Genomic DNA, 26,910 nt, shown 5'->3' with positions numbered 1-26,910 from the left:
TACAGATGTATTGTATTGCTATGGTCAACTCCTCAGATACCCTCAGTCAATATGTGGACAAGTCAGGCTTCTACTCTTTTACCCCTGGAAAAACTAACTTATGATCTGCATCAAAGATCAGATGTTTTCTGGTGCACTTGATCTTCTCTGTGGAACTTTCTTGAAGTTACTCAGTAACTAATAGATCCTCTCAATTCCTTGGTCTATAAAATATCCCTGTTATTTATTTACTCAGATATGCCCAGTTTTATTATTATTATTATTATTTATTTTATTCATATATTTGTTTACTGCATTTTATGTTTGAACATGTATATCTAAAGATAAAAGTAAACTTATATTTGGTTGTACATGCTGTTATGAGATACCATTACCACTGTTGTGTTTTTGTAAAAAAAAAAAGAAAAAAAAAAAATACAGAGGGAAATACAGTTACATTAGACTCACCTGGACAGATGGTTAAACCCACTTTGTACTACAGGCCACAAGAGATTTTGGGGCAGGACTACTTTTTGGCTGACCAGTGGCAGTTGGGGGAGTAATTGGGAAACCTGTTTAAAAACAATTTGAAATCATTATTACACACTCCACCTTCAACTGCATTCAAGGTACCTTTTCAATACAAATACATAACTTGTTTTTTTTTTTTTTTTGTATTAGTTACTTGCAGCGGCGCATTCAATCAATAAGAAACATTATGAACATAACCATTAAATCCCACACCCATTAAAGAAGATTTTGGGGTTCACATTGGTTTGTTTGCATGTGGGTGATTTCATGCACAAGAAAAGCTGTCCACAAATTGCTTGCCTAAGTGTAAAAGTGCATTGTTGCCAGATCTCGATTACCAACTAAAAAGAATGTATTTGATGCAAAACTAACTCCACTAAAGACACCTTGCCGAATGCCACTCTTGACCAAGAAGAACATAAAAGGCTGACTTGAACATGCTAAAACAAATTTGGGTCTATAAACTCTATAAACACACACTTAAGTGTGCCACACGCTGTTTACAGAAAGTAACTGAGTGACACTGGCAGAGTTCACAAACTCTTGGAAAGTGTTAGTAAATAAACAATACTGTAGTGCAGTGTTTCCCAACCTTTTTTAACCACAGCATAGTTTTGATGAGTAAAAAATCTCACGGCACACTACTAAGCACTGAAATATAGCAAAATTGCATTGCTTCAAATGGCATATTAAAACGGGATATTATATTAAAAGTAGTATGATAAAACAACAAATTTACATAACATCGCTGTCGGGCGGAAAACTTGTATGTCCAAAACCACTACCACTTTCAGGAAATGTAAAATCAAACAAACAAAAATGTGTTCCCCTTCAGGAACTCGAGCTGCGTCGAAACGCTACGGGAACGCCTCCAGCGTGACCACGCTCTGAATCACGTGTAATCAGTCCAACTGATGGGCGAGACGTCATGGGCAGGGTGACGTAGCGACCAGGAAGCATAAAAGCATGTGCGGTGAAACCGGCGTCAGCTTTCTGTCATTCAGCAAGCGCTCTGTGTGTGTCAGTCTTATTTGGTGTTGTCTGTCCATTATCACTCTTTATTTGACCAATACGAATGTAGACAAACATATGGCGAGAGCGGGCAGCATCTCAGGCTGTGTGTTCTTCCCTGCCGCGCTACATTTCGGGTGGGGATACACACATTTTGTGTGTTGTCTGCTTGGGAGCAAAACACGCAGAGTCAGCTCTCGAAGGCGTCGATGAGCTCGCCAGTTGCACAAGCATCAGTTACACAAGCATACTTTGCCTAATATTATAATGAGCAGCTTTACTGTTGACACAAGCATTATGTCTATACTATTATGAGCAGCATTTACGGTGCCCATTCAGTGGGAAGACACCCTCTTCTTACACGTTTCCTCCGCGGTGCGCTGAGGCTGAGGCCTCCGGTCAGAGAAGCTCATGCTAAGTGGTGGATCAGGATGCTACTCTATAGCCTTGAGCCCTCTGATCTCCCCTCTCCTTCGGGGGTCAAGGCTCACTCCTCCAGAAGTTGGCCTTCGGGACGGCGGGCCCCACATACTTTAGCCATTCCTGGTTCCCTTTTCTCTCGCCTCAGTTGTGCTCTTCCACACTAGGCAGGGATTTGCAAGTCTGGCGGCATGGGCATTCTCGTTCCCGTAGCATTTCGACGCAGCTCGAGTTCCTGAAGGGGAACGTCTCCAGGTTACGCACGTAACCATGGTTCCCCGAAGAGAACGAGACGCAGCATCTCATTCAGAGCGTGGTCACACTGGAGGCATTCCCGTAGCGTTTCGACGTAGCGTCTCGTTCCCTTCGGGGAACCATAGTTACATGCGTAACCTGGAGACGTTTTCTTTATAATTAAACACCGCATCATCAGAGTTGGTATTGTGGGTTTTTATATGATCAGACACTTGCATGTGCTATTATAATATTAACATTTCATGAAAATCAAGCTCAAATGGAGTTAGCTCAAGGTTTTTGACCAGTAACTGACAGCAATGTGTGTTTTGTCCGTCATTAGAACAGCCACATCTGAGTGCACATCTAGGTCTCAAGCATGAGGTTTTGCTGACAGTTTGAGGATCCAATGGTGTTACGAGGTTTAGTCACAAGTGCATTTGAATGCTTTTCATTGGTTAAATATTTGTAAAACCCACAAACAGACATAAAGATGCAATAACCTAGAATACTCTCTAACACTTGATGGCTACTCTGTCAAGTCTTCATCGTCAGTTAGGAATTTGGGTGTGTTATTTGATAGCAATCTTTCATTTGAAAGCCACATCTCTTGCATTTGTAAAACCACATTTTCTGTCTTAAAAATACATTTAAATTATGACATATGCTCTCAATGACATGCAGAAAAGTTCATTCATACGTTCATGACCTCAAGATCGCGATACATATTGATATTGAATTATTGTCCAGCCCTAACCTCAAGTCTACATTACTGTAAAACTTTACTAGGTGGTTGTACTGCAAACTTAATAAACTCCAGCTGGTCCATAATGCAGCAGCTAGAGTTCTCACAAGAACCAGGAAGTATGACCATATTAGCCCGGTTCTCTCAACACTGCACTGGCTCCCTATTGAACATTGCATACATTACTTACAAAGCTCTAAATGGTTTAGCTTCTCAGAACGTGAGCGAGCTCTTATCGCATTATAGTCTTTCACATGTATGGCAGTCTCAAAATTCTGGCCAGTTTAATACATGGAATATCAAAATCGAGCGGTAGAGGCTTTCCCAATTTAATACCTGGAATATCAAAATCGAGCGGTAAATGCTTTTCCAATTTAGCGCACAAGCTCTGGAAAAGTCTTCCTAGCAATGTTTGCAGGGCTTGCAAAATTGCTAGCCCGACGTCCCGGGACTATTGTGTCTTCCAGTTAGGCTACCAAAATGTATCACCGCCCTGTCCGACAGGCTATCTTATGGTTACCGCCAGGGGCGGCACTGGGTGGGGATGGGGTGCTAATTAATATAATCTATAATAAGCACTATAATCTAGTGCTAATTATATCAATTCCTAATTTTAATTTCAAAAGGTTTTAAATTTGGGGATGGACAGAAAAGAATCGTTATGGCTGAATGTGACGATTAAACTTCAAATGGATTTATTTTAATAAATATGAGTGCTGCACTTTTCAAAGTCAAAATGCAGCAAGAGTGTTTTTATTTGAATGTATCTCTGAAGGGAACCGACTGCCTTGAGAAAAGTTTCGATAACATTTTAATTTTATCTTGCCTGTAATGCCTGAAAATATAGCGTTTATGAGCGCAGCGCTGCTTATTGTATAGCTGTTACTGGGGAAACCGCTATATTCTGCAGCTCCAAACATGCCTCCTGCTGGCAGAGAATGAATTTGCATTTTCAATCAGCCCATCTGCAGTTTTTGTTCAGACCAATGCGAAAATCATCGATAAGCAAACACGCAGTTGTAAATGTGAAGTGGTGGATTGACAAGAAGAAAATTTTAACAATTGAGACAGTAAGATAATAACTAATAATAACTCAAGGCAGTAACAATTTAAACAATAGGCTATATTTTATTTGTGAAATTATGTTCAGCTATTCTTTTTAATAGTTAACTTTTACATTTTTTTTTTATTTTTCAGATCATCAGTCATCAAAGCTCGGTAAATAATGGTCACAGAGATTTACTTCACCAAGCTAACTAAACTAAATTTCACCAAGCTGATTACTCACTAAATACTCCCAAAGATCATGTTTTCAGGCCATTTCAAGTCTTATGTTGACGTAACAAAGAGGTTATATCTAAGTGTGTGAGTTGTTTACTGACTTTTTTAAATTAGTCTCCCCATTAACGCCATTATGCTGTTCATTCAGACTGATTCCTGAACACGGAACGCACACGAGCACAAGAGGTGGAATTTATCGCACAAACCAATCACAGCCGAACATAACCAGTCATATCCAATCATATCGCGATGAAGGCATTGCCTCCTCTCACAGGATTTTTCCCCATTCATTCTCAATTACCCCCCACCAAACTCACCGCACACTTTAGGGGGTCTGTTAAAACTCAATGGGCTCAGGGAAGGACAGAGAGAGCCGCGGACTCCCGCTGTAACTTTACCTGCTGGTGTCGCTGTTGGACAATGTTTCTTTAGAAAAACGAGTGATTTATAAACTTTTTAATGTTATATTTTGTAATATTGGCTTTGTTTTATTTTTGTACTACAAATTTTTTCTCATCCAATACTTTGAGAAGGCACTGCCTCCCTTGCTTCTGATTGATACACACACACACATAAATATATATATATATATGTGCGTTCCAGCAGAAGAGACAGGGCGTGTAGCCCCACAAGGCATCTTTGCATGCTGAGGAGCATGTGTGAGAACACGTGTCTGCTTTCACATGTGTTCACACAGTTAGTGGTGTGTGTTCTCAGAGCAAATAGGCAGGTTTCTCTGCTGACAGAAGATTTGGTAGAACTATGTGGAACAATAACAACCATCACGCTGTCATTTAAGTGAATTTTCAGAACATACTGCTGGCATGTATATAAAACTACATGTCATTTTTTTCCCACCCAAAAAGCATTTGACTGTGCAGAAATCCACAGTGCCTTGGCTGATACAATAAGATTCATGGTTATAAACCTGAGTTCCCCCCTGTGCATGAATCCACAAGAGGGACTTGGCTAATACAGTTAAGTTCATGGTTATAAACTATAAAACAAGAGTTCCTCATTGATCAACACATGATATATTAAAATATATTTAACTAAGCTTTTTAAATGATAAATCTTGTGCCATAACATGTTTACACTGTCCGTTTTTGGGATTGATAAACACATTTACTTACAGGTGTGAGTCTCGAAATGTCTTGTTCACACAGCAGCATACAACAACAGCTTGAGTATTGTCTGTATGAATGTGCTACCCAAGTCAAACCTGTATTTTATCATCTGTAATCATAGTGACTAAAGTATTATCAAAGATCACTGTTTGAGACGCATATTCACTTGTTTTGGTATTTATTTATTCTAATCCAAGTATTCATCTTGCCTAAAATTGATTTCTTTATTTAAATCTGTTTTGTTAATATTTTTGATTGTTGTTTGAGTCAGACAAAGGTCCTGTTGTTCTGTTGAATGGCAACAAAGGAAAACAAATGTTAATTAGCCATAACAATGACAACATAAATGAAACTGTAAAGTTTTGTCACATTTGAAATGACAAAAGTCGACGCACAAGTTTATCTGTCAGATCTAATTATCTCAATCTGCAGTGCCACGGCAAAATAAATTATGTTTTACCTGAGCGTTTGCAAGCTAAATTAAGACATCTATTGTATTATTCTTTCTGGTTTACAAGCAGCAACATACATATAGTGCAGTCATTCTATTTTGGCTCTTATGAGCTGTTTCATTTTAATGAAGCTCTCATGACTCTTTCTAAATTATTTTTACAAATCAGTCTTGAAACTGATGAGTTATCAGTTTGTTTACTTAAGGGTAATGAGATCAGTGTAATCGATGTGTAAATCAGCCTGTGAGAATTAAATCAGTTCTTCGAAAATACTACAAGAATTATGAATGGAATCATTGAGGAACCTGTTAATTAAAGAATCCCCAAATTCAGGCCATTTGGCCAATTTCATCCAAAGCAACTAACACTGCTTTCAAGAAACGCATTTGATCAGTTTTCAAGTCAAGTCAAGTCAAGTCTGCTTTATTGTCAATTTTCTGTCGGGAGAGAGAGAAGCCGCAGCGTGTGAACGCGCCGCCATCTTTTTCAAGTTTTTGGGCATTCCCTGGGAATCAAACCCATCTTGGCACTGCTAAAGTCATGCTCTACTGTTCAAGCTACAAGCAGGCTATGTACTTTTTAGAGACGTGAACCTACAACACTTATAGTTGTCTCTGCTTGGCTAGGAGAAAGAAGTTTAAAATAAAAAGAAATTTCATCACCTTCAAATTCTTTACAATTCCCATCCTTAGAAAAGGCATACTGAATTTCAGCATGTATTACAATGCTTTATGTAATCCTAAAATACTGATATATGTGGAAAGAAACATAATTACAATTTTATTGGCAGCATACTACACCCCAGGAGAAACCAGTCTAACCTGTTTGGAGCCTGTGGTATGATCCCAGAGACCTAGAGAGTAGTTTTGTTTTTCTCAAAACAGTGCTCATAGTTGATCATATCCAATCAAAATGGCCTTTTCTCAATTTTGGGGCACTATCAGTGGGAATTGAAATCAAAGCAAAACCATTTCTGTGTGCTGTATTCAATTATACCATAATAGTGAGCATGCCAAGATCTGCTGATGTATGAATAAATGTAAATACAAAGAGATGGTCAGAAACCTTTAAAGGAACACGCCACTATTTTTGAAAATAGGCTCATTTTCCAACTTCCCTAGAGTTAAACAGTTGAGTTTTACCGTTTTCGAATCCATTCAGCCGATCTCCGGGTCTGGCGGTATGCTAAGCTGCAGCTAAAAGTGCTACCGCCAGACCCGGAGATCGGCTGAATGGATTCGAAAACGGTAAACCTCAACTGTTTAACTCTAGGGAAGTTGGAAAATAAGCCTATTTTCAAAAATAGTGGAGTGTTCCTTTAACTATGGCACGTTATAGCTAAAGGAACTCCAATGGCTCTTTGAAGCTGAAATACCACAATCCTTGACTAAAATCAAATGTCCTTAGTTCAGCTATGGATTCTTGTATCTTCATATAAAGGTAATTCAGTCTGGGATGTTTTAGACTGTGTGGCTACAGTATGAAAGTGTGTGAAAGATGACCTTTAAAGCTAACAAACCTCTATGGCAGCAAAATGGATCTTTTGAGATGGTAATTATGGATGAATCATTTTAAAAGGTTTCTGCCTGCTTTTAAGAAGCCACTCATACAGAAGAATTTTCACAGAAAAGCAGACTGAAGATGACATAATTCATGTTTACCGCAGTTTAGTTAATGACTCTCTTGACCTTTGCTTTACCACTGTAAAATTCATTTTTAATTTCAATATTTATGCAAATTATTCACATTGTACAAAGTACACTTTTAATCCGATTCAAACTTTCAAAGAACTTTAAAATAGAAACAATACAAAAAGTCCAATGCAAAGAACATGGAAAGCAATAGAAATTTTGGAAATAAGTCAAGTTTAATTATGTTTCTCCACAAAGATAATTCCTCTTGAGATGGCTGCAGAGCCCATCTCTTGTCTCATAACATTATGCTTTCTCCCAATATTTGAAAGCATGTGACACTGTTTGTAAATGGTCAGAAAATATAATTATATTGGATGCTGCTCTACTAGGAAAAGCAAAACTGATTTATTGGTGTGTGTGAAATGTGCTATGCAGCCCCCCGCACATGATGGAAAAAATTGATAGCAGAAAAAAATAGGTATTAATCATTCATTCCTACAACTTGTTAATTCATTCCTACAACTTATTCATTTGTGACCACATTTCAATAACTCCATTCCTTGCTAAAATAAAATGAAGGAACTAATTAGTACAATTTTCCCATGATTTAACTAAAATAGGAGAACAAATTAAGTTGTGGGATTCAATTCTTAATTTGTGGACACAATATCTTAAATTTTTCCCCCATATGTCATGTCCAGGGCTCTGTACAATCTCGATTGCCTTACTTTGTCAACCAACCCTGTGACGTCACAGGTTATAGTACTTCAAGATGGTGGTGAAGTTGCTACAAAAGCTATATCAGGACATCATTTTACGTTTAAATGTTGTGTTTGTTATAGAATTGTTGATTAGATTGGAAATCTATTTACCAAAATTTCATCTCCATATTAAACAATAAAAACATTGCATCTATTTATTTATAACAACAGCAGTAGTGACACTAATATTAACAATAGGCAAAGTAAATGTAATGTTTTCAAATGGAGAGCATTAAAATTAATGACAAGGGAGTCTATCAACTTTGCATAAGTGGGGTAATTTGTTTTGAACTACATGTGTTGTTTAATAGGCTAAACAGTGAAGTAATAATCAACTTTGCTTGAATGAGTATAGACTTACATTGTCAGGAAATAAACGAAACAGCAAATATATCTTTGCATTTACAGAGTCCATCTTAACTGGCCATGTTATGTGTCACGGAAACACCTGCCTCACCAGCTGAATCAGCCTCCTACACCCGCTCACAATCACCTGATTATTAATCACGGACACCTGCACCCACTTACCACACCAGTCAAAAGCACACTCACCTCAGTCACTCGTCGGCTGGTCTCAAGGTTACAAGCATCTCAGCACGGGTTCCTTGCCTACCTCCCCGCCTGTCAAGCCTAGGATTCCTCAGCTCTCGGCCGAAGGACTAGATTGTCGACCCCAGATAAGACTGTGTTCTCTGCTTCCATTAATTCCTCAGTTTGTTTATTTTCTGTTGGAAGCTTCTCCTCAGTTTCTTTAATAAACTAACCAACCTGATTTACTCTGCCTGTTTGCCTCCTTGTCCCGGGTGTGACAGAAGGACAAGCCCCTCTAAAAACGGAATACAACAAGGACTCATGGATCCGCGGAGCACATCCTCACCGGAACCCTTTGTTTGATCGGTATCGGACTGTCACCCCCCCCAGCCTCTCATCTCCCGCACCAGAGCCCATGATCACGGATAGTTACCATCTATCGTCCACGGAACGATCTCGGGGACTCACCCGTGGACTCTGTCTCTACTGTGTATCCAATGAGCACCAGCTCCGCACCTGTCCCGTTCGTCCACCACGCCCAGCGGTGAGTACTATCCAGATCACTCCTGATGTGTCTTGCATGCCTCATATAAATGCTCTTATAATTTATCACACCCAATCCTTTTCAGTCAAAATCCTCGTGGACTCCGGAGCGTCAGTTACAAATTCCCCGCTGCAAAAATGCCACGACCTACCAGATCACCACTGTCCAGGGAAAGCCGCTGGGCAAGGGGCTGGTGCGGCACCGCACGCCCGAAGTCATCCTATGCCTATCCTGATTTCCGTCCGAACCTACCTCTCTGTCTGTTCCACCTCAGTGGAAAGCCCAGATTCATCGCAAATCACTCCTATTCCTCCCGAATATCAGGCGTTCCAGGACGTGTTCAGCAAGGTCGCAGCCACTCACCTTCCACCTCACCGGCCATGGGACTGTGCCACTGACCTGCTGCCTGGGGCCCAATTACCCAAAGGACACGTCTATCAACTGTCGATCCCGGAGAGAGCCGCTATGGAGGAGTACGTTCACGAAGCCTTGCAACAGGGATTCATCCGTCCGTCCACCTCACCCTCAGCACTACCTACCAGATCACCACTGTCCAGGGAAAGCCGCTGGGCAAGGGGCTGGTGCAGCACCGCACGCCCGAGGTCGTTCTACGGATTGGGTGTTTCCACACCGAACGGCTCTTGCTACTGGTGCTGGAGGAGGCCATCGTGGACATCGTTCTGGGACGCCCCTGGCTCTCTAAACATCAACCCACCATCGCCTGGAAGTCCAGAGAAATACTCAAGTGGAGTGTGGAGTGTAAGCAGGAATCCTCACCGGCCATGGGACTGTGCCATTGACCTGCTGCCTGGGGCCCAATTACCCAAAGGACACGTCTATCAACTGTCGATCCCGGAGAGAGCCGCTATGGAGGAGTACGTTCACGAAGCCTTGCAACAGGGATTCATCCGTCCGTCCACCTCACCCGCAGCGTCGAGCTTCTTCTTCGTGGCCAAGAAAGATGGGGGTCTGAGGCCTTGCATCGATTACCGTGCCCTCAACGACCAGACAGTGAAGTTCGCCTATCCCCTTCCTCTGTTCCCGGCCGGCTTGGAGGAGCTTTGCGGTGCACGCATCTTCAGCAAGCTTGATCTAAGGAGCGCCTATAACCTCATCCGCATTCGCAGGGGGGATGAATGGAAAACTGCCTTTGTGATGACCACCGGGCACTTTGAGTACCGGGTCATGCCCTATGGGCCCAACTCACCTTCCATATTCCAAAACTTTATGAATGAGATCTTCAGAGACATGCTCAACCGGTTCGTTCTCATCTACATAGACGATATACTCATTTATTCACCCAATCTCAAAGCACACCGGGGCCATGTCACCAAGGTACTCCAACGCCTCCGCCAACACCGCCTGTATCTAAAGGCAGAGAAATGTGAGTTTCACCAATCCACCGTTCACTTCCTGGGCTACATCGTCACCCCCGCAGGGGTGCAAATGGACCAGAGGAAGGTGGATGCCATTCGGAACTGGCCCCAACTGACTACCATCAAGGAGATCCAGGAGATCGGACGGTATCTCCGGGCCTACTGTCATGAACATCAGGACAGCTGGAGCCAGTACCTACCCTGGGCCGAGTACGCCCAGAATTCCCTGCGCCAGGAAACCACCGGACTCACCCCATTTCAATGTGTGCTAGGTTACCAGCCGCCCCTGTTTCCTTGGACCGAGGAACACTCGGAAGTCCCAGCGGTAGATCACTGGTTCCGTGAGAGCGAGAGGGTATGGGACTCAGCGCATATCCATCTCCAGCGGGCCGTCCGGAGGCACAAGGTCAATGCAGACGCTCGTCAGTCCAACAATCCCGTCTATCAACCAGGGGACCAAGTCTGGTTATCCACCCGGGACATCCGCCTCCGGCGGCCCAGCAGGAAGCTGAGTCCTCGGTACATGGGTCCTTTCCCCATAGCACGGCGCATCAACGAAGTCACGTACCAATTACATCCGCCTTACCATTACCAGATTGGTAATGTCACGGAAACACCTGCCTCACCAGCCGAATCAGCCTCCTACACCCGCTCACAATCACCTGATTATTAATCACGGACACCTGCACCCACTTACCACACCAGTCAAAAGCACACTCACCTCAGTCACTCGACGGCTGGTCTCAAGGTTACAAGCATCTCAGCACGGGTTCCTTGCCTACCTACCTGCCTGTCAAGCCTAGGATTCCTCAGCTCTCGGCCGAAGGACTAGATTGTCGACCCCAGATAAGACTGTGCTCTCTGCTTCCATTGATTCCTCAGTTTGTTTCTTTTCTGTTGGAAGCTTCTCCTCGGTTTCTTTAATAAACTAACCAACCTGATTTACTCTGCCTGTTTGCCTCCTTGTCCCGGGTGTGACATTATGAGAATTCTTAATGTTTTTGTCGGTCTAGATTATGAAACACCTGCTGCCAGAGCTATTTTTATTTAGGCATTTATGCAGATAATTAATTAAATAAATTATTTCCACAGAACTTTAATTATTTATTAATGAAATATTTGTTATACAGTAAAGTTAGTAAGTTTTAAATAAGTGTATCTTGTTAAAATCTAGATAAGGGCTACAGCGCGCAATTCTCACAATTTATCTGTGGGTCCAATATTACAAAACCAATATAAAAAAAATATATATATCGGCAAAGCCAATTATCGGTCAATTTCTACTATGAACATGTTTATCCAATCTAAATAGAATTGGAAATATTCATATAAGAAGTTAAAATAACATCTCATTGATTCTCAAAATCAAAGACAACTGTGTGTGTGTCATGGTGCGTGCGGGGAGATGAAGCGAGGACTCAAGTGCAGGAGAATGGTTATTTATTTTAATAATAAAAATGAAACAAAAACAAACTCAAACCACCCCGAGGGGGAAAAACAGACAGGCAAGCCTAAAGCGGCACCACATGCAGACACGAAACACACACAATGAGAAATGACGGATCAGCACAGGATGACAGACACCAGGAGAATAAATAGGAACCAAACGAGGAGGCTAACGAGGGAGACACAGGTGGAGCAACTTAAACAATAACGAGGTAACAAGATGGGAGGGGCAAGACAATAGACAGGAGAGAGCACATGGCAACAGACAACACAAGCCATGTGCTCACCGAACACAGTCATCTGGTGGCCCTCCTGGGCACACCCGCTGAAGACTGTGACATGTGTGTACCTCTGCAGCTGTCTGCCTCTTCCAGAAACATGCAAACAACATGCTAAAAAAGCTCAGATAATAAGTCATGCAGGAAAGCACAGATGTCAGCAACACACAAATCACAGTCTGCAGCTGCAGCCATGGAAAAAAAAGTGTTTTTTTTTTCAACGAGTGATAAGGAAGATGGAGAAAGAAGTAATTACAGGGTTGAGGCAAATACAAAAATGGCCTAGCTCCTAAATGTGCTGACTCAGAGGTAAGGCAGAAGAGGGCTGCAGCTCTGTGGTTCTCCTTCCCGAAGGACAAAGCTCAATTTCTCATGCACTAGCATGTGTCGACATCATCTACGAATAAGAACACCTAAAGTACCTCAGCAGTTGCATAATAAATTGCCAGATAGTGCCTTTAATCATGCCACATTCAGATGTTTATTACAGTTTGCAGAGATAAATATGCTAACATAATCTATACAACAAAAAAGACCTAGACACCAATGCTGCAGGGTCAGCCAAGACAACAGGTTGAGTATTGCTATTAATAAATACATAAGACAGACGGAAAAATGAGACACCAATACATAAAGGACACGCGACAATTAATAAGCTTTCTTGCTTTCTGAAAAGGATCATGTTTATCAAAACTTTCAAATGATTCAGACTGTAGATTCATCTGAGCTTTTAATAACCAGATGAAGATACACTAGTCAACAATTGAAGTGGGTCAAAACCTTTCATCAAAGTTGTCCAAAAACCAAAATGTGTTTCTTTAACAATTCATGCATAACATTTAAGTCCGTTATTAGTCAATGTTGTCTTTAATGAAATGTCATCCTTCATGGCTTTTGATGGTCTCCAGACATGATTGTTTGTCATTAGGTACCAATTGACCTTTCACAGGTGTCCGTAATTGGGAACTGGTCATCATTTAAGGCTCTGAAATCTTCACTTGAGGTCAGAAAGCACTGAAAATGCCACGTTTAGTGAGATTGCAGGATTCTGATTCAACAGGGCCATTGGGATGTTGCAAGGAGGCATGACTCCGCGTGAAGTTGCAGACGCAGTGGGGACGTCTCAAAGTGTCATTGCCAGAGCCTAGAACAGGTTCAGAAGGTTCAGAAGTAGTGTGAGTAGATGGCATGGTGGAGGCATACAACGGGTCACAACACCAAATCAAGACTGATACTTACCCTGCATGCCCGCAGAAATCGTTTCATGCCTGCAGTCAGCCTGTGAAATGACCTTCAGGATGAAACAGGGGTGCGAGTGTCCACTCAGACTGTAAGGAGATGACTTCATGAAGTTAGCTTGAGAGCCAGAAGACCAGCTGTGAGGGTGCCTCTTTCCAGAGCACACAAACTGGCACGTCTGCAGTGGACCACAGAACACTGCAGGTGGACACTGAATGAGTGGGGTACAGTGCTCTTCACAGATGAGTCCCGGTTCTGCGTGAACTTCCTAGACAGGCGTAGAAGGGTCTGGCGTCACCCTGGGGAGAGAAATGTGCCACAAAATGTTGTACAGCATGACAGTTTTGGTGGATCATCAGTCATGGTTTGGGGAGGCATCTCCATGGAAGGACAGAGCTTGTCATCATTGAAAATGGCAGCCATTTGCATGCACAAAGCATGCACAGGCGATGTGAGGCTGTGATCAATGTCAGAGGTGGTACAGTGACTACTGCCTGGTTGTCTCAATGCATAACGTTTGTTGTTTCTTGTTTATGACTTGTTTGTCACATTTGTTAAACCATGCAATTCATGTTTGTTTTACATTACGAACTAAGATTTTTGATCTGCTGTAACATGTGCAATAACATCTTGTTTTGTTGAACTGAAAAAGCTTTCTTTCCTGTTTTGGGTCCTGCTTCAAGCTCTGATGCTCTGACGCTCCACACAGAGTGACTACAGTACAGTATCCAGTGCATCACCATTATGACCATTGTGCCGGCTCCTTGAGGCACTCCAAAAGCACTACACTGCTGCACTGCAGGCAATAATATTTAAAAGGCATTTCTCGTCCATTGTGACTTCAGGTGAATCACAGAAGTACTGAACAACCAACAGTTTTTCGGTGCACTCTTGTCTTCACGAATGTGTGACAAGCCGCTTTACACCTTGTGACAAACAATCACGTCTGGGCACACCATTAAAAGTGATGAGGCATGAAATTCCATTGATGACAACATTGATTAATAGCAGACTTACATGTTATACATGAATTTTGAACTATACCTGTTCTTATCTTTGATGAAATTTTTTGAACCACTTCAAATGTTGACTACTGTATTTGAAAGCACCAACCTGCATTAACAGACAGCTGAATACACTGTCACTTTGGAAAAAAGCATATGCCAAATATAAATGTAACAAACATCTATTGTTGTATGTAACTATTGCATATTATGTGTACATAAGGCACATGTTTGCTTTTGAGAGCTTCGTTCCTCAATTGCACACACAATGTATATAATGAACAAATAAGAACAGACTGATGCCAATACTGACATTAGAATAGCTATTATTTAATGAGTGAATCAACAGCCTAAGCACAGGCGACACTCTTCTGCATAATGGTAACTCTTCTGCAAAATCTAAATGTCCAACATAACTGAACATTAAACACTAACATGTCTTTCCCTTTACTGAAAAACACATAAAAGAACACTTAATCCTTAAATTTAGTCTCCTAATGCAGTCCCTTGCAAAGCATCCTGGGAACTATGGATTCACTGCCCAGTTAATTATGCCAACAAGAATGATTTATGTTCAAAAATAGCATGTACTAAAGGCTGCTTCATACTTCTGCATCAAACCTACATCGTTGGCTATGCGTCGGTTTTCATTTATACTTCTGCGTCGTTGTCCATGTCGACACGCAATTACACATCCAGACCACTAGTGTCCACAGGAAGGTTGCTGGTGTAACCCACATTATCAAGGCAAAAGCCAAAGAAGGAGTTGTCAGAGAAATATCAGCAGTGATGGTGGCAAATAGACAGCGACTTTTGTTGCAGCTTGAATTGTTGGTCCATCTTTGTTTTCACTGTAGTTATGTTGCAAGCAGAAATGTATACGAGGAAATGCAACGATATCGCAGATTTTTTCTTTTGACCTGAAGGAGGGGTTCTAGCAGACCAATCACAGTGCGTCCATGTAGAATTGATGCGTTGTTACATTTTTGCAGAGGTGCACGTCAGGCTATGCCGTAGGCAGCCTATGACGTAGCTACGGAGTAAGTTCGACGCAGAAGTATAAATCAGCTTTAAGTTTGTTGAAGAACCACTCAACTGCTTATTAAACATCAGTTATTTTTGTGTATGATGACTCGTCACCCCTGGCTTCATGGTATACTAAATTGTCCATCGGATATGCACGTTAGTGATGCGTGGATGGCGGTTATATCCGCGGGCGCTGTGGATAATCCGCGGATCGGGTGGGTCGGGTAATAAAAAAATGCATTCTGATTATTTGCGGGTGGGTCGCGGGTGGATAAAATAAATCATTAATGATGCAAGTATTAACTACATTTTCTAAATTATGAACGTGTTTTAAATAGGCTACAGAAATTGAATAAACTGTAAATTAACATTAAAAGTTATTCAACAAAACATTATTTAGTCAAGAGCAGTAAGTTTTGTTGTTTGATTAACATTAATAAAAGACGGCACAGCTAGGCTGCTGTCACAAGACCTATTTCACGGATCCAATACTGATACTCATGCGTTTTATTTTGCAACTGTTTACATTAACTTAAGACAAACCCGACAGTACTTTCTCAATTTGGTACTCGCAGTACGCGCTTTGGATGTGACTGTGAGCGCACGCGCCTCTGGAGAGCGCGAGTACCGAATGGCTTAAAAAGACGTGAAAATAATAAATTTTTGTGATGATGCAACAATGACCGATCAGGCAATTGACAATTCTGTCGACTGTCCTGAAACGCGAGCTAAAGTCTTCTATCGCAGCGTTCAGCAGCTGCGTTGATGTGAAACGAAAGTCCCGTTCCCGAGAGAAGACCCGGTACAGCTGAATCACTCACGCTGTTTTCATCTGGTTATCTAAATCAGACAAAAATACAGGTGCGGGCGGTTGGCGGGTGGATAATTTATTTTAAGCTGCGGATTCGGGTGACGTTTTAGCTCATCCGCGCATCACTAATGCACGTGTTTAATTTGACTATATTCACTATATTAAGCCATTAAGATTTAACTATTTTAAAGATTTCGTCTGGATGATGACATCACTGAATTCATTGAGGAACTGCCTTTAACTGAAATTTGATTATTTACTATTGTCATTTTGCAATACTGACACACTATTTTCCTATTTAATGCTGTTAAGTTGCTTTGACACAATCTGTATTGTTAAAAGCACTATATAAATAAAGGTGACTTGACTTAAACTTTTATTTAATAAACATATTCACTTATAATTATTCCCTCAATCAAAGCTTTGAAATAATATTTGCCATCACACAGATAAAAAAAAAACTGCATTAATGCTGCTAGGTTTGATGTCATTGGAGCCATAACTGTAACGTGGAGGCATGACAACGGAGTTGAGGATCCAAGTGCAGGCTTTATTTAACAGAGTGGTCAAAACAGGCAAGGTCAAACATCAGCAAACAGGTTTAATCCAGGGCGAGACAAATTAGTAATCCACAAAACAGGTAAGGATCAGGGCAGGCAGTAAACAATCAGATACCAGAAACAGTCCATGGTCAAAACAAGGCAAGGCGACAAGGAACAAGGAAAACACGGGAAACACAGGAACTAGGAACGCTACAGGCTAGACAATATTGAGCAATGAATGAATGGATAAATGGGCTATAAATTGGGTGAGACTGATGGAGGTAACAAGATACAGGTGAATGCCATAAGTGATAATAAGTCTGGCAAAGGATTATGGGAAATGTAGTCTGTGAGAGTGGCAAGAGTCAGGGGTGGAGATCTGGAGATCGGAGCAGGAAACCAGGGCGGAGCCGGCAGAGCAGGAAGCCAGGGCGGAACAGAAGACCACCAGGGTGGAGCAGACAGGACTGAAGATCCCCACGGCGGAGCAGACGGCCACCACAGCAGAGCATATGGGATCGAAGATCTCCACGGCGGTGCAGACGGAACGGAGGACCACTTCAGTGGAGCTGATGGTGCGGGAGACAACCAAGGCGGATCAGGCAGAACTGGAACTGAGAGCATAGAGAGATTAACAATGGCCGCTGCAGCCATAACAGGACAAGCAGAGAGTTCATCAACGGCCTCCTTGGCCGTGGCTGGACAGGCAGAGAGTTCATAAATGGCCTCCTTGGCCGTAACAGGACAGTCAGAGAGTTCACAGTCGGCCTCGTAGCTGGACAGGCAGAGAGTTCAAAGGCAGACGCCGTGCTTCTGGAGGTTCTGCAGTGTAAGCCACCACCTTGGGAGGAGCTGGAGCGGACGCCGCCGCTTCGGGAGGTTCTGCAGTGCAAGCCACCACCTCGGGAGGAGCTGGACTCACTGGAGTCATAGGAACAGGAAACTGCACTCCTGGCCGTGATGAGGGAACTGGAGTCATTGGAACAGGAAATGGCACTCCTGGCCATGACGAGGGAACTGGTGTGGACTCAAGGACTGGAGCGGGCTCTCATACTGATTCGAGGACTGGAGCAGACGCTACTGCCTCGGGAGGTTCTGCAGCGGAGGCTGCCACCTCTGGGGAAACTGCGATGGTGTGTGTGGCCCAAACACATAGAATGGTGACTGCCATTACAGGGAGCACTGAGTCCAGGGGAAAAGTCTCGGTGATGACTAGTGCTGAGGCCCTTGGGATGCCCGCTGCTCTGGCCGACATCAGCGGAAGATCCTCCACACTAGATGCCAGTCTCGGACGCCTTGGAACTGACCTTGAGGCACTGGGAAAAGTTGCCATGACGTGAGGAAACTCTGGAATGGTGGCCATGACGGGACGAGACTCTGGAACAGCAGCCATTACTGGACGAGACTTTGGAACGGCGGTCATATTGTGGATAGGCTCGGGGCTGTCGGCCCCCTTGTGCAGAGACTTTGGGCTGTCGGCCATGATACGATGGGATTCTGGAGTGGTGGACACTGTGGGAGAACTCCTCCTCCATAACTCCCACAGTAAATTGAGAACCACTTAATTGTAAGGCTAGATAAATATAAAATTCCAAAGTCCAGTGAGGTTTGTGCAATGGCATGATCAAACTAAGTGGTTCAGACAGCCCTCCTCGAAAAATCCTCGAAAGATCGTGACAATAACAGTATTGCTGAAATATAATGCCAGTGTTATTTGAACTACACTAATGGTGCATTTTGGTTCTTTTCGGAGCTGGACAGCTGTGATATTGAAAAGAACTGTTTAATGATACTTCTTGTACTTTTGTGTTTCAGAGAAAAAAATAATTGCTTATAGATTAAAACAACATTATAGGGTGAGTAAATGATGGCAGAATTTTCATTTTTCCAACTATTTATTTTAAGACACATTCCCCTAAAACAATCTTGACATTGTTAAAAAAATTAAAAAAAATTCTAGTAAACCAGTGTGCAATGAAATCATACTTGAAGACTGTTTCTGACTGTTCTATCATCAGCCATCTGCCTGTAATTGTGCCTGGCAAACAGTCTTGATACTGGACAGTCTTTTCCTTTCCACATTAAGGCAGATAAACTGACACTCTGTTCTCTTTCACTCTTTCATCACATCCCACAACAGAGCTCTTTGTTGTGCAATTTTATTCAGCTCCCTCTCAACACAAGGACAAATTAAATGAATGAAATTTTTATGCACCTGACTGAACAGTTAAAATACAATAGTGTTGTATGTTATGACACAACTCAGGATAAACAATTACATATTTGAGAAATACATATGCATATTTCTCGTTTTGTTTTTGTCCTGGTGATTATTATTATATTTTTTAGATTTATTTATTTTTTTATTTTTTGAAGAAGAAGTGCTGCCTCCCCTGCCTCCTCAGACAAAACAACCCTCCATGATGCTAAGCTAATTAACTGAACTAGATGTTTACATTTGCTAAAGTAAAATTGGATGATGATTGTTCACAATTTTGTTGTTGTCTGACAACTTTTCTAGTATTTGCTTAACTAATTTAGATCTATTGTTTTGATCTATTATCGTTTTAATTCACAATGCAACAATCTTATCACTTAAAAATAGTAATATCACACCTCTGTTCAACAAGCTGCACAGTTTGAGGTATAAATTTCCATAGCAGAAAAAAATCTGAGGAGAAATCTCAGATCTCAGAAAAAAAATCTAATAAGTATGAGCAATACTAGAAGAAGAACAAGAATATGTAATTCACTTACATAATGATAGATTTGGTACTTTAGTGCCGTAAGAACACCAGTGCATTTAGAAACACCTCTGGAAAATTTTAAGAAGTGACAGCAACATTCAGGTGCTCCCAGTCAAAGAGCTTGGTATCAAAAACATTTGAGTTGCAAATGTTTGCACCATCTGTCAGTCACACATACAGATTCTCACTACTTCTCATTCAAATCATACAGGTGATTTTTCATTTAGGGGCACTTTTAACAACTTGAAAGTTTGAAAATCCATCTTCTTTATATTTCATTTATCACATGTCCTGGAATAAAAATCTGCTCATGACCTCCTATGTGAGGAATAACGTATGATAAAAAAATAAAAATAAAAGAATAAAAAATAAAAATTTTCACATTTTGGAGAAAAGGATGGAAGTCTTGAACTTCCCAACAAAATTAACTAGCAATCAATTAGCTTGGAATATTTAAAAATAAAAATAACTGAAGATGTAAAAATCTTAAAATTAATTTTAAGAAGCAAAATAATTCAGTGTAGTTGTTGTGAAGACAGAAGAAGTTGTTGTTTTATAGCTCTGTGTTGTCACTGAATGTCAACAACTGACTCGTTTGCTTTTTTTATGAGGCAATGACATCTCAGGTTACACATGTAACCATGGTTGCCCTGAGAATAGGGAACTAGACGCTGTGTCCACCAGGGGCCGCTATGGGGAACATCTTTAGCGTGACCAGTGTCTGAAGCATGAATGCAAAAGCGACAATGAACTTGACATTGGCAGGTGGCAGCCTATGACGTCACTACTGGTGCGACTGCAAGTATAAAAAGGCACCTGTGGAACAGGCGTAAGCAGGAATACCTGAGGCATGGCAAAGAGACGCAGCATCTCGTTCTCTGTTCTCAGGGAATCATGGTTACATGCGTAACCTGAGACATTTCCTTTCGAAAGGGAATCTACGCTGTGTCTCCTTGGGGCCGCTATGGGGAACGGAATACCCATGCCATCATGAGTCAACACAAAGGAACGAACAACCCTAAATCCACCAGCAGTCATTGACTATAAAGCACCTGAATGGAGGCCTCAACAAAGTGAGTGAAGCTTAACTATTCCGGCGCCCCGCAGCGTGGAAGCCTCAGAACTCTCATGGTGATAGGAAGTCTACCAACACTCCACATTAAGATCAATAGCCAAAGAGGTTCCCAGAGAACCTCCAGCACATTAATCTACCACACTACCATGTGGCTCCAAGAGTGAAGGTCTCAGCATAACGACTCTCTAAAGCGAGAGGAGACTAGTCTACACTCAACGCCAGAGACAGATACTGAGGCTCACAGGAGAGCCTACATACTAATGTCACTGTCTAAGCGGAGCTCTCTCTAAGTGGAGCAGGATGACTCTCTTAAATGAGAGGAAGCCTAATGACTCTCACCAAAGTTAGAGAGCTCTAAGAGTGGAGGTCTTGACTGCTGACTGCGTTTGTGCTTGATCACTTCCCTTAAATCCTTCTTCTTTCTCCTTGACTTGCATCTCCTCTGTGACCTACTCCTCCTCCAAGGAGGGCCACGAGTTGTGACGCTTATCACCTGGTCCTGTCTTTGACCCTCAGACCAAGACGGGCCAGGTGCCCCCTCGTGTTTGAGCATTGACAAGGATCGGTGTGGTATGAATGACTTGTATGAGCATGGCTTTGCCTCCTTGAATTTATCGACCACCGTCTTAGCGGATATGCTGAATAATTCGGAAGGCAAAACCGGTGCATCGAGAAGGAAGCACTTTTCTTTCTCTTCGATGTCCACCAGGTTGGTGGCCCTGAGAGTAGGGTTGGGCCGATAGATGATCCCCCCCATACCCCCCGCAATCCGCCGCATCCCAATACCGTGTTCGGAAAGAAAATTACGTGTAGGCGGAACCCCTAAAGGGAATAAATACTAGATGGGAGGAAAACATATATTTCAATATATATAATATTTTTCCTCGCAGTTACATCATTTTATACTACATATATATTTCGGGCATCGGGCATATTATACCTGGCATTGAAACTGGCATCGTGCTTTTGAATGCATGATCGCTTTTTAGTTTCACTTTTGAGATTCGCGATCGCACGTACTCTGTTTATACTATGGAGCGGCAGTACTTACCACACATTTTACAAGATTATATGTTTGTCAGTGGTACTGAGGATCTGCAAATCATTCGCCATCGTCGTCAGTCATTGCTCCTTACTCTGTCTATGTGGTAAGTGAAATTGTATGTACTATAATGTAACAGGCAACCGTTACACCGTATCTTCACCAGACGCGACGCACCGCATCAGCGACAGTCTGTCTACACTGGACGCGACAAAGCGACTGTTGAAAATCATTTGAAATTTGTGTCGGCACGTCATAAATAGAGTGCGGAAGCAGTTTACTGTCGGGGATTTGTCGTGTCGCGCCGCACCGCATCCAATGTAGACAGCATCACTGATTATAATGAGTTCTATACACTGATCTATATATAATGAATCTCTATTATAGATCAGTGGTTCTATAGTATTTTGTCGCGCCGCGCCGCTCGTGTCTGGTGTAGACACTGTGTTAGGAATCGTTGTTTGTTTTCCCTTTTCCCTTATAAAGATTCACGCTTCGGGCACACCCCCTAACTCCGCCCCACCGCCGATGTCATTGTCCATCGCGATGTTTCACTGTAGACATCGTCCGATGCCAATTTGTAGACATTGTCCAACCCTAGCTGAGAGCCAGATCTGTGGTGCGGCGCATCTCATCCACTGCCTCACGGGAGATATCCTGACCCTGCTCCAAGTCTTTCAGCAGATCTGCATTATTTGCCTGCAACACAACCATTGTGTGCAAGGCAGCACCACCCTGACCAGCTGCCCTACCATTCAAATGGGATGTACTCTGAAGCGGTGTGGATGGCAGGGCTGGAGCCTTCAGCGTCAATGTCACCGCAGCCAAGAGATAGCTCGCAAGCATATTCTCGATTGGGGGCATCGAGACACATCCATGCTCACACATCCCCTCGACATCAGCCTAATTCGCATGCTGGAACCGATGAATGCAGGCCAAATATGGTTTATCCCATGCTTCTCAATTTCTGTATGGAGATCAGGAAGGACTGGGAGGCTCACGGGAACTGGGCGGTTATATCCGGATAAAAATCGCTCGTCGAGTCTACTTCTAGTGACTTCCCCTTTCCCGCGCTTCCATTGAAGCTCTAGCCTCTCAGTAACATGATCCATAACCTCCAGCAGTTCCTCATATGCGGGGCAGGCAGGCTGAGAAGGCTCAGAATTCCCTTCTTCGCCCTGACCAGCAACATCCTGCTCACCCTGGCTGGAAGCCAGCAGATCACTTCCTGCTGGATCAGAGAATGTGAGAGACACCACATCCTCATCCAGCAGGTTACTCTCGTCAGCCGCTGATGAATACGAGAGATTCACACCTCTCTAAACTCGTCAGCAAGCTCCATTGGAGAACCCCACGATTTTAGTCTCTTCGCTGCCTCAGCAGCGGCAGGACCCGAACCGCAGGGGGGGGCAGATGTTTGTCCCAATTCCCCCGAGAGGATGTTGCTATGCAGTTGCTAGGGTATTTGGGATGGTTGCTATGCAGTTGGTAGTGTCTTCTTGGTGGTTGTTAGTAGGGATGTGTGAAAGATTATAAGATTATAGATATATAGATTATAAAGTAGGGATGGTTGCTTGCAGAAGTCATGTGTGCTGATGTTTTGTTGCAGATCTATGACTCCACCCCCTGAACTTTCCCTTGGCCTTTATCGTGCTCTCTCATTGTAGGTCGTCGCCAATGTCATTTTCAGTCAAAACACATTTCACACTGCAGGACTCTGAGTTGGTGCTTCTCTCAGATTGCATCTTTGGTAACACACTACGTGATTGTCACACACATGAACCAGCACCGATTTGCCTCAGATTTTGGGCGTTTGTCTGCGACTAATTTCTCAAGCCAACATAATATTTGTAGATGTTTGGCAACAAGCCTAGCCATAATATATTTGGCAACAAGGAGGGTGAACCAACTCCAGGGTAAAATAAAATATGTTTAATGGGATATCTATCGCAAGTTTAAGCACTCTCTTAAAAAAAAAACTATCGTTATAATCACTGAAGCTGTCTACACTGCGAAATGAATCCCTTACTTACATCGTACATACATCTGCACTTTGTTGTTTATAATGAGAGACTTCGCGGAACTGAGTCATTGAACGTGCGCTCATTCAACAAAGCTAATGAGTTTCAGCGATGACTCATCTGAACGCCTCTGATTGGCCACAGCATTCCTAAGCTCAACAGAATCGTGTGTGATTGGTTATAAAGCGCAACACTGTAAAACCACCTAAAATGAAATACGGTGCAACATGAGTAAATCTTAATTTAATGCCACAGTCGACACTTTCTATTAATTTACACTTTGTTAGCAACAGACGTGATAGATTTAATTTGTTTGTGCAGGGGCATTTTTGTCCAATTTAGTGGCATTTTTGCCCCAAGACCCCAGCCTTCCCCAGCCTTACACACGCTCCGCCTATGTTTGGCAATAAACAGAATCCAAATATCTATCTCTATCCATTGTAGGGTTGGGAACCGAGAACCGGTTCCGTTTTTTGAAAAGAACCGGAACCGTGAGCAATTTATAAGTTTCGGTTCCGAAAACGGTTCTGGTGCGACACGTGACCAAGCACTGTGAGCAGCCTTGCGCCGGCATTTCCCTTAAAGGATGTCACAAACCAAATAACAAAAAACGCCGCCCTGCCTCTTTAATTACTGAGTACATAATTTCCTATTACGCGCACTCTACAGACGCGCCGCGTCGTGTCTTTAACTGCCTAAGACATCGTTTTCCACGACTGTACGTGCACTCGCGTCTTTGATAACTGTGCACGTTGTTTTGTCTGAATGTACATGTACCGGCAGTGTGCAGTTCCTGCCGCCACTAAATTACATTATATTTGTCCCATATTGTCATTAATATACATACTGACTTCAAGTTGGACCACTAAATAGACTCCTATTGTTCTGTAAGTATGAGGGTTACATTATTTAGTGTACAGGTCATTTCAAGAGTGATAAACAAAGTGATGTTAGATATTTGTTTTCATGCATTTTAAATGTTTAATAATGTGGAAACCACTCATTGCATCACACCATCTCCTGACTGCATTATTATTTGTAAAATAGGATTTTAAGTTTGCCAAGATGGAGGAATGTATAAAGGACGCTGTGGCAACACTAGAGAGGTTACCGAGTGTTTCGTGAGGAGAGACAAAAAATGGGCAAAACAACTGGAACAGATCAGGAAGCCAGAATTTGCCATCTCCCCTCCCACTACAACGACCAGCCCAGTGCCACCCACGTCGACCCCTGGCTTTCCTCCGGCCAATGTTCCCACTGCCTCAACCACTTCACAAACCGTCAACAGAGCAACCGATTGAGAATCCTGTGCCCCCACTCCAGCCGGGCCAGACTTTACCGCCATATTCTCCCACCTTCCCTTCTCCAGGAACTCACCAGCTCGCAGGGTGATGATGACACTCTGCAAGGACTTACCATCTCTCCCTCCACACCACCGACCAATGGGATCTACGTGCAGGGCCAACACGGATTGCTGTGTCGGTGGATCTAGAATGACAAGGACAGCTATAAGATACAGCTCATCATCCCAAAGTCCCTGGTATTACAAACCATACAGCACTTCCATCAGAGGACCCAGGATCAACACCATGGACGGCTAAAGACCCTCCTTCGAATCCTGGACGTTACCTGGTGGCCCACGATCCACGGAGACGTCTGGAGGGTCGTCGGGGCCTGCAAGTCATGTGGTGTGGAGACCAAGGAGTGTGTCCTCATCGCCCCTAACCAGAAACCACCTCACAATCACCAACCACCTCACCATTCATCCATCAAAAAGACCCCCAAGCCAGTTTGGAGGAAACGCCAGGGGGGCAGGCCCGACCAGCGTGGCTGGGTGCAATGTCATCCTGGGAGGATCGGTGCCACCTACCTTAGGACACCCAGGCTGGTATGGGACTCAACCTCTCTCTAGTGTTCACCTAAATTCCTCCGGCAGACTAGTGCCTGTGTGGCAAGGCCTAGTTTGACCTTATTACAAAGACATTTTAAATCACACATTCAAGAGGACACCTACCACAGGGGCAATGGCTGACAGGACCTTAAAGGGCTAGTTCCTTCCCCCGGGAGTCACAGACTAAAGGGGGGGACTATGTGACTCTGTCACACAAAGATACATGTTTTTACCGCTCAATATATATTAAGATGGTTTTATATCTATATATTCGAGTTTTAATGGTTTTACATGTTGTCTTAGCCATTTTAATCCTCTTAATTATTTGATGTGTGTATGTCTATAAAATGTTCCTGGGTCTGCCTGATTCCTGATCACTCACATGACAGGAATAAGAAAGTAAACCAGTACAAAGCAAGCAGCATTTCAAACAATCAGGGTCACACTCAAAATATTAGGGAAGCATCCAAATGGACTATGTGAACAATGCAAAGTAGAAGAAACAGTAACCCATGCAATTCTTGAATGTAAGAAATATAAGGGAGGAAAAAAGTAATATGATAGTTGAAATCAAGAAGAATGGAATTCAGGTGGTACATGTTAAATCTTTAATAAAATGGGCAAGTGAAATAAATAGTAAAGCTTTCTTAAATTTTCTTAAAAGGACGGGATTAATAAGTAGAATGTAACTCTCTGTTCCACACTCCGGAGCAGAAGGTGGCGGTAATGCAGCCATGTTAAGTGTTTATGTTTTTCTACAGGAGGAAAACGCTTAACGAGAGACTTTGCACATGCGTTCATATTCTGCTGTTCTGTGGCCACGGATTTGCGGGTCTTGTCTTTTTCTTGCAGGACCCTGTATGTTATAGTACTAAATTATTTTTAATCATTTAATCACCACCACAGCATCTTGTCTCCATTGGCAACACGCACGATTTGTGTCGATTGCAAGTGACGTCGCAGGTAGCGGAGAGTGCAAGTGGCGATTGCAAGTGACATTGTAATTTAGTTTCTTTTTTCTTGTCTTCACCACCTGGCTACTGTTGTAAAAATGTTGAGAAATTCAAACAAAAAGTAATAAAAAATAGAACAAAATAAAAAATAAATACTGCAAGTGAGGTCGCTAGCGGAAGCGCAAGTGTCTGAGAATGCAAGTCTGAGA

The 26,910-nt window shown here is 42.7% G+C and overlaps 1 protein-coding gene across 2 annotated transcripts in view; it reads right to left on the bottom strand.

The window, feature by feature from the left end:
- The window catches only part of LOC107658657 (band 4.1-like protein 1), a 174,149-nt gene that overhangs the window by 141,167 nt on the left and 6,072 nt on the right, over positions 1 to 26,910 (bottom strand). For both annotated transcript variants that reach the window (XM_016447302.1, XM_016447310.1), the window contains exon 2: positions 448 to 551. The gene's annotated coding sequence lies outside the window, so the exon portion shown is untranslated. The remainder of the gene's footprint in view (positions 1 to 447; positions 552 to 26,910) is intronic.

The sequence above is a fragment of the Sinocyclocheilus anshuiensis genome, unplaced genomic scaffold, assembly GCF_001515605.1.
Source record: "Sinocyclocheilus anshuiensis isolate Anshui unplaced genomic scaffold, SAMN03320099.WGS_v1.1 scaffold1957, whole genome shotgun sequence".
Taxonomy (NCBI): Eukaryota; Metazoa; Chordata; class Actinopteri; order Cypriniformes; family Cyprinidae; genus Sinocyclocheilus; species Sinocyclocheilus anshuiensis.
This window is presented reverse-complemented; position numbering and strand designations above follow the sequence as displayed.